Consider the following 10,016-nt stretch of genomic DNA (forward strand, 5'->3'; position numbering starts at 1 on the left):
TCCATCGGAAGTGGGTCAGGGGAAATCTTTAATGAACACCCCTCGTATGTGTTTCTCTCTGGAAGAAATTCCAAGGCATAACATGATTCTTATTCTGAGTGTTATATTTTTATTCTTATTTTAGATGATATTGTATCTTCATACAAACAACCCTAGGTTAGTTTGTATTAAATGAAGAAAACGGAGATATTATTGGAAAATACAAAGCGTATGAAATTACGAAAACGTGTTTGTAGTTTTTGAAAATATGATATTTGCTATACCTAATGTTTTGTGTGTTTGTTGTTTAACGCCGCACTCAGCACTATTCCAGCTATATTACGACGGTCTGTAAATAATCGCGTCTAGATCAGACAACCAAGTGATTGATTTCATAAGCATCGATCCACGCAATTGGGATAAGATGACTGCATCAACCAAGTCAGCGAGCCTGACCACCTGATCACGTTAGTCGCTTCTTGTAATGCTATAGAAGACACAATAGAACTTATACCAATAAAAAGTGTAAAGTTTAAAATATTTAATATGCCATACATACAGACGGCATAGAATTACAATTGAAACTATACTACTTAGGATCACCAAATTTTTTCATATTGCTATAGTTAATCTGTCATGCATAAGGTCAGGAACGGCACACCGGAAGATAGTCCCAACCTAGCGTTCTACAACAACCCAGGCAAGGTGTGGCACTAAGGGGAAATAACAGTACTCCCAAATATATTAGCTACATTTTAGGGGCATTCGGGTAGCCTATTGGTTAAAGCGTTCGCTCGTCACGCTGAAGACCTGGGTTCGATTCCCGACATGGGTACACTGTGCGAAACCAAATGAAATGAGAATTGTATCGTAATAATGTGTGAACTGAGCATGGTTTTACGCTGCTTTTAGCAATACTGCAGCCATATCATGGCGGGGACACAGAAATAGGCCTCACACATTGTACCCATGTGGGGTATCGGCGTGACGAGCGAACGTTTTAACGACTAGCCCACCGCCCTTTTGATGATATATTAGGTCAGATAAATGTATCGAATTAGATAATTTATTCTGGAAGACAAGTGTGTAGATACCATAGGCATAGTTGTAGTTTCTTATCTGGTCGGTGACGTTGTTTCTGACCACAACCCTGTTTGGCGTTACACCAAAATATCCGGGTACAAGCAATAGGTCACAGCTATATGACGGCGGTCTGCAAATAATGGATTCTTGACCAGAGAATCCAGTTACTCATGTCATCAATTGGGATACAATGACATGCATGAACCAAGTCAGCGAGCCTGACCACCCGATCCCGTAAGTCGCCTCTTACGACAAGTATAGACGCCTTTTACGACACGCATGGGTTGCTGAGGCCCTATTATAACCCGGACCTTCATGGGTCGTAGTAAACCGGGGTGTTATCTTAGCTGGGCAACAGTTTGATAATGCTTGTGTAGCAGGGCGTGGAGTCATCCCACAGATGACATCCTTACCTTGTCAGCTTGCTGACGGGGTTAAACTCTTTGGTCATGTGGACAAGGCGTCCGACCTCGGTCAGAAGGTCCGTGGTTCGAATGACTCGGAAATTTTATGGCCGCAACATTGGCGCCCAACGTGGGGCTGAGCACGTTCATATTAGATTTGAGCAAAATAAGCCTCAGTACCCTACTATGCGGCCCGGGACGTGCCTTCTGTTGACGGGGGAGTATGTAGCAGGGCGTGGAGTCATCCCACAGATGACATCCTTACCTTGTCAGCTTGCTGACGGGGTTAACCTCTTTGGTCATGTGGACAAGGCGTCCGACCTCGGTCAGAAGGTCCGTGGTGCGAATCCCATCACGGGACTCGGAAATTTTATAGCCGCAACACTTGCAGTTCTACTCTATTTCCCGTGGGATAGGTTGTCTTGTATGTCCTGTGCCCATGGTAACCATTAACCACAACCTGTCGCTAGGTAGCAGGTCAGGTTTTATTGCAGTTCCTCTAAGGCGGCAGTTCTGGTTTTCTCCGAAGCCTTGGCGGAGGAGATGGCGTTGCTAGGTTACAGCTGGATACAGGTGACAGTCGTCTGCCCGGCCTTTGTTAGTACAGGATTGTGCCGCAACCCCAAAGACAGGTGGGTCGATCTTCTCTGCCAGAGATGCTAGAGCGACTGGATCTACAGCGTTTAAATAATTAGAAGCCAACTGACCTAAACCCAGTTAGATAATTACTCTATCATATGAGTGAGTGAGTGACTGGGTGGGTGGGTGAGTGTGTGAGTTTGAACATTATTTTAGTCGTATCACAGCGTGTTCCGAACTGTCTGAGTGGGGTATTCATGTTAAACTGCAGCATAGTATCTCCGTGGGTTAGCACTATAAAATCGAAATTAACACGACTTTAAACCCCATTTCACCTCCCCTGAGTTATGTGTGTGAAGAAAGACCAAAGTCATGCAAGAGGTCATGATTCAGATTGACAAATAACAATTTCCAAAGCATCACCCTTTTAAGTTTATGTTCAAGGCCTAACATCACACAATAGGAGGATCTGCATTTTACATGTTATAGAAGCAGTACAGATTGTAGGATATCATAGTGCAGTTGGAAGAGTGGGGTCTCCATCTGAGAATCACGATCATATGTTTCTGACTTGCCTAAGGACTGAAACTCCTCACAGCGAATTGCGGCGCCTTTGTCGACTGGGGCACCCGTATGCCCCCCCCCCCCCCCCCCCCCCCCCTTCCCCCCCCCCCCCCCCCCAGCTTAATGCTGATGGTTGTAGGATATCCTCGAAACTACAGACCAACTGACATGTGTTACTTAAAATAAATACATAACCCACACACATATATCACATCGGTGCATTTCTTATTTCATCTTTATTTCCTCAATGCTATTCAATTTTGATGAACATATAAGTTAACCCACAATCCTAGATACAAATAAATTAAAGGCTTTGTATTTACTTAGAACATAAATTCAAAGGGTTTTAGCTACTGTCATCTGGGCCTTGATGTTGAAATCAAGGATCAAGTACTATCCACCCGTGAAAATCCGTGTTAGAATTTGGTTCAGCAACACATGCTTGTCGTGAGAGGCGACTTACGGGATCGGGTGGTTATGAAGCTGGATTAACGCTGTGTGTCCATTTCGTGAAGATCCAGGGTGGAATAGATCTTCAGGAACGCTTGCTTTAATAGGCGACTATGCTTGTCGTAAGAGGCGACTAACGAGATCGGGTGGTCAGACTTGCTGACTTGGTTGATAAATGTCATCGTATCCCAGTGGCGTGGATCGATGCTCATCGTGTGAATCACTGGATTGTCTGGTCGATTAATTATAGACCGTCAGCGTTAAACAAGAAACAAACAAACATTCCTGGTCATTGATGGATTATTGCCATAACACGCGGGGGAGGGGATATCTGCAGGTTGGTTAGACGTCTACGATAGACAAGCTTCTCCTGGATGTCAAAATACACCACGTCACTGAAACAACATAGGCATGTTTTTTTTTCCACAGAACAAAATAAGTTTGGGATCTTTTATATTTTGGGGATAATATTATTAAATTGTGTGCTCACTCTTCACTACAAAAAATATCCCCAAACTATTCATGATCCCAAGGTTTTTTTCAGTACCAAATGCTTGTATAGTCAGACGCAAGTAACGACCAATAAATCAACTGCTACTACAGAGGTATCGAATGTATTTAACATTGAGCTCTAATAGTTATTATAATGATTTACGATTTGTGAATGCATACTCACTTTTTGTCGGGCCAGATCAGATGAATTGTGTTCATTGAAAACAATAGCTTTGTAATTGGCCCCTTGAAACTGAGAACTGTGAGGACAGATGACCCGGCAGGGGGTGTCGATGCATGTATGTATCTGATCAGTCTCAGCCTCCTGTCATCTGTCAGAACGTATATCACGTGACCTGAAACCAGTAAGATTTGCCCTCCAAGACACTATTCAAAATATCCTTAATTGTAACACGAAACAACACTCAATCGCTGACATCCCTACCAGTTAATACAACTAAATTACGACTACATTCAACAATATTATGAAGTGTGGGTGAGTGAGAGGTTTAACGCCGCTTTTAACAGTATTCCAGTCATATCACGGCGTGTCAGCTTGATGTGGAAGGAAAGCCCCAAGTGATGCAGGTCTCAGACGTTTTTGAAACCCACGAGCACGGGTATGGTGCTGACAAACCTAGAAATTTAATCGAGGCGCGCCGGGATTTACGGAAGCGTATTAGTGCCACAGTCTAATATTTTTTTATCATCTACGTAGATAATACTTTCGTCTACGTAGATGATGTTTTAAATAAAGGTGATTACTTAATTACTGTTAATTTTATTAAATGTTTGGGAGTATGTTGGTTGTATATTTTGGCCTTTTCCCGTATTTTTAAAACATACTGAGATCATTTCAACTTGTCAAACTATCGGCGTTAAAATAAAAACACAAACTGTCAATAAAGCCATGTCAAGATAGAAAGTCAAACAAATCGGTCATTATTCATTAAGCTAGACTAACATCTAGTCTCTGAAATGAACATATCGTACATAAAAAAACAGTTGTTCAGTTGTCTTAATAAAAATATAATAAAAAGGAGCCCAGTGACTCTCTTCATTCCTGATACTGCAGTGATCTAGACATGCTAAACATTATAGACTTGCAAGGGCTGTATTTGATATATATTTGTATCAAGGTCTGTAAGACAGACTATTCATTAAGCCAGTAGCTATACATAATCAACCCTGAACTCGTGACGATGACTCGAGAAAATATTGTTACCTGGACGAAAGTATTTTCTACGTAGATGTGATGAAAGTATCATCTTCGTAGATGTAAGTATCCTCTACGTATATGTAAGTATCATCTATGTAGATGTAAGTATCCTCTACATAGATGTAAGTATCATCTACGTAGATGTAAGTATCCTCTACGTAGATGTAAGTATCATCTACGTATATGTAAGTATCATCTATGTAGATGTAAGTATCCTCTACGGAGATGGAAGTATCCTCTACGTAGATGTAAGTATCCTCTACGTAGATGTGATGAAAGTATCTTCGTACATGTAAGTATCCTCTACGTATAGGTAAGTATCATCTATGTAGATGTAAGTATCGTCTACGTAGATGTAAGTATCATCTTCGTAGATGTAAGTATCATCGATGTAGATATAAGTATCCTTTACGTAGATGTATCCTCTTCGTAGATGTAAGTATCCTCTACGTAGATGTAAGTATCCTCTACGTAGATGTAAGTATCCTCTATGTAGATGTAAGTATCATCTATGTAGATGTAAGTATCATCTATGTAGATATAAGTATCCTATACGTAGATGTAAGTATCATCTTCGTAGATGTAAGTATCCTCTACGTAGATGTATCATCTTCGTAGATGTAAGTATCATCTATGTAGATGTAAGTATCATCTATGTAGATGTGAGTATCCTCTACGTAGATGTAAGTATCATATATGTAGATATAAGTATTCTATACGTAGATGTATCATCTTCGTAGATGTAAGTATCCTCTACGTAGATGAAAGTATGATCTATGTAGATATAAGTATTCTCTACGTAGATGTAAGTATCCTCTATGTAGATGTAAGTATCATCTACGTAGATGTAAATATCCTCTACGTAGATGTAAGTATCATCTTCGTAGATGTAAGTATCGTCTACGTAGATGTAAGTATCCTCTACGTAGATGCAAGTATCGTCTACGTAGATGTAAGTATCATCTTTGTAGATGTAAGTATCCTCTACCTAGATGTAAGTATCATCTACGTAGATGTAGGTATCATCTACGTAGATGTAAGTATCATCTTCTTAGATGTAAGTACCCTTTTACGTACATGTGTAGATGTATTATCTTCGTAGATGTAAGTATCCTCTACGTAGATGTAAGTATCGTCTACGTAGATGTAAGTATCATCTTCGTAGATGTAAGTATCATCGATGTAGATATAAGTATGTTCTACGTAGATGTAAGTATCCTTTACGTAGATGTAAGTATCATCTATGTATATGTAAGTATCCTCTACGTATATGTAAGTATCATCTTCGTAGATGTAAGTATCCTCTACGTAGATGTCGCACTAATACGCTTCCATAGGGGTTCGAATCCACGATCATAATTTGCTGGTGTGCTCAAACGACACAACTCTGCACAGATATTTGAGGCGCCTCAGACGACTTGGTCACCGGAGCCTCCACCATTTTGAAGAAACACTTTTAAAGCACATGTGTATCCTAACAATATGTACAATAGATGCCATGTGTTCATGATTGTAAACAAAGCATTTCAACGAAACTACGTCAATTGCTTTCTTGGTTGTTGTCATGATTTTTGTTAAGTAGAAAAATAAAAGACTTAGTATTATTTGAAACAGTTTACACGGAGCTCATGTTTTGTGTTCTCGACAGCGGATATGTGCGTTTATCAAAGGGACCACGCATCATTTAGTTTCCGTCCTTGATTGTTTTGTTCCTCTATCAGCGATACAGATAATTTCCATATAATAGATAGATTTCTCGGCAGGATAAAGCCAACGGATAAAAATGATCTCTGTTTGGGTCATATGCGGATAGAGATGCAAATATCAAAGCTCAAGTAGGGACTACTTTCAGTGTTTACAAACAAACATGGCGTCGCTCTTGTCATTCGGCGATCGAGTCAGAATTAACGCCGGGAATCTGGATAAACTAAAGGGACAACTGCTATCATTATCAAAATAACAGTCAAATATACTGAAAATCAGTGTCTAATTGTGATGTAGCTAAGGCATTTTATATCTTTAGGCAACTTTGGAAATATAAATTTCGAAACACTTTTGCGAGGGCACTAGGCCTAGCCAAGCGGGATCAGGAGCCATATCTGTGCTTGTCGACCTCTGCGGCTTGAAACCTTTTCCACAAATTAAAATAGTTGGATTTGGCCGAAATATGTTTGAATAGTTACCTTGTTTCATTTTCTTGCTGTGTGTACATCTGACTGCACTTAACGTTATGACAGGACAGACTGACTGTCAACAATGTCTGAACTTGGCCGTGACGTCTCATAGACTAAGCCTCTAGCGGACAGACCAATGGATTGCCACGAAAGGCAAGTAAAAACAATTGTTGTTTTGCGTATATGTTGCTTCGCCACTGTATAAGAAACAGATTTTAGTCGGAGCTATATTGGCTACTGTCACTGTCCGACTCACACATCACTTACCCTGTGACGTAATAAATATTAATGCGCGCATTCCAGGAAAACTCGGTAATGTTTATGAGAGAGGGAAAGCGATTTTCAAGCACAGAATTAAAAAATGACATTATATGATAAAGAGGTTATCATGCTTGTGTGTTTGGGGATGGTATACATCCTTATAAAGAATAAATACTATGTATTAGTTTATTCCTAATACAGGATATTTACCATCCCCAAACACACTCGCGTGATAACCTCTATTTCCCTGGGGTATGGCGCTAGGAACACACCGATTGAATCTATGGTGAAGGTGAAATGGTTACAGTTGATATTTATGGGAGCCATAAGTATAAATGTATGTCTGTACGTCTGAGCTCGACCTATGCGTCGTTTATTTTCCACGCTCCAGAAGATCACGCTGAAAAGAAAAATAAGTCAATGAGTTATTTGATGACAATTTCTTTTTTAGTTGTTGTTTGTTTAAAGCTACATTCAGCAATATTACAGCTATATGACGACTGTCTGTAAATAATCGAGTCTGGAGAGGACAATCCAGTAATTAACATCATGAGTATCGATCAACATAATTGGGATACGATGACATGCATCAACCAAGTCAGCGAGTCTGACAACCCGATCCCGTTAGTCGCCTCTTACGACAAGCATAGTTGCCTCCTACGGCAAGTATGGGTTGCTGAAGACATATTCTCTACCCGGATCTTCGCGGATCTATATTTGATGTCAATGATATTTACTCTCAATGGTATCTGATGATGATCCATTCCCTACAGAGGAGTGTGTGAATATGGTTTTAGGCCGCTTGAGCAATATTCCAGCAACATCACGGCGGGGGACACCATAAATATACTTCACACATTGTACCCATGGAGGAAATCGAACTCGGGTGTTCTGCGTGACGAGCGAACACTTTAACTTCTAGGCTACACCACCGTCCCCTACAGAAGAAACGGCTTTGACGTTATAATAATAGCATTATGGTTGGGATAGAGTGAAACACAGTGCAAGGGGCCTGAATCTCTTATAAACTCGACATTATTGTCCCCCCACCGCACACAGCACACACATAAAACTCCCCTTCCACAAGACACTCCTCTTCTTTGCAACTGACACATATACTAGATGGGACAAACGTTGTTTTTAGGTTTCACTAAACCAAATGTTTTCCCACAGCATAAATATAATAACGTTAAATATTTTTACAACTAAATAGGCATTTAACAGACGTAACATGTTCATGTATGCACAGTGCGAAAAAAAGTATCATAATATAAACCTGAACTCGATGTTCTATGAGAATGTATTGACATCAGCTCGTATTTGCCGCAGAATAATGTGTATTATTTGAAATAAATAACAGCAATACCTTTTCCCGCTCAGTGTATCTGTGGCAATCTCTGAAGGGGTATCCGGTAGCTTTATCACAATCTTATAATCGGTCAGCTTCCGAACGGTAGAGTATGCCTTAATCTTCAAACTGCATATTGTTGTGCCAGCAGACACGTACAAGTAGCCAAGGTGCATCGCCATCCCTCCAATGGCATCCCCTGAAAGAGTAATGATATTATTTATTACTCTCCCTTTGCTACACTTTGTACTCAGTATTCATATGCGATATGAGAATTATTAACTCTTTCCACTTTAGTTTATTTCTCCTTTAGAGACCGGCCATGTTTCATTTGAAGAGAACATGATTTCGTAATTCTGCAGCATGTGAGAACTAAAATATCAGAGCGCGTTGAGTTCTTTACACATTAAAAACCATTTACATACTTTTTACTTGAAAATGTTTCTGACGAGAGAAAAAATATATAACCACTATGACCTTGCAGGAGAAGATTATACAGCTACCGTTTGTTTGTTGTTTGTTGTTTAACGCCGCACTCAGCAATATTCCAGCTATAAGACGGCGTGCTGTATATAATCGAGTCTGGACCTGACAATCCAGTCATTGAGGTCATGAGCATCGACCAAGTCAGCGAGCCTGACCACCCGATCCCGTTAGTCGCCTCTCACGACAAGCATAGTCGCCTTTTACGGCAAGCATGGGTTGCTGAAGACCTATTTTATCCGGATCTTCACGGGGTTTATACATCTATTGAATAAATTGATTGATCATATACTTACAGCTTGGAGGCACCAACATGCACCGCAATTTTCCAAACAGCTCCCCAGCACATAATTTCCGTGGCTTGTGGAGATGAAGGATAACAGTTGCAGAGGAAGCTAGCAGAGCAGCAGTCACAGGCTGTCCTCGACGACTGTAAGCCGCAACTTTCGGCTTCCACAAATTGGTCTTTTCACTGCTTTGGTCAAACAATGATATCTTGACTTTCATGCCCCTTTCTTCTACGGTCCATCCCTCTGGCGAAACATGTGCACTTAAAAAGCGTGGTGATGCTTTCTTTTTGACGCCCTTGGAAGTCTCAGTCTTGGTTTCTAAAAAAGAAAACCAAGCACTGACGCATATGATATATACTACTCAAACAGAGTGAGTGAGTTAGTTATCTTTCGTGCCGCTTTTAATAGTATTCCAGTTATATCACCAGTTATATTAATGTGTGAGGAAAGCTCGAAGTGATGCAGGTCTCAGGCGTTTACCACATCAGTGAAACCCACGAGCTAGGGTATGGTGCTGACGTCGACATACCTAAAAACATCGGGGCATACCGGCATTCGAACCCACAATCATAGGTTTCTGACGTGTCCAAGGGACGCAACTCTGCACAGCAAATCGCGGCGCCTTAGACGACTGGGCCACCCGTGCCCCATAATAGTGGATGAAGGAAATTTCATGACATATGATGGACG

Source organism: Haliotis cracherodii, unplaced genomic scaffold (assembly GCF_022045235.1).
Source record: "Haliotis cracherodii isolate W230 unplaced genomic scaffold, xgHalCrac1.p SCAF_13, whole genome shotgun sequence".
NCBI classification, from domain to species: domain Eukaryota; kingdom Metazoa; phylum Mollusca; class Gastropoda; order Lepetellida; family Haliotidae; genus Haliotis; species Haliotis cracherodii.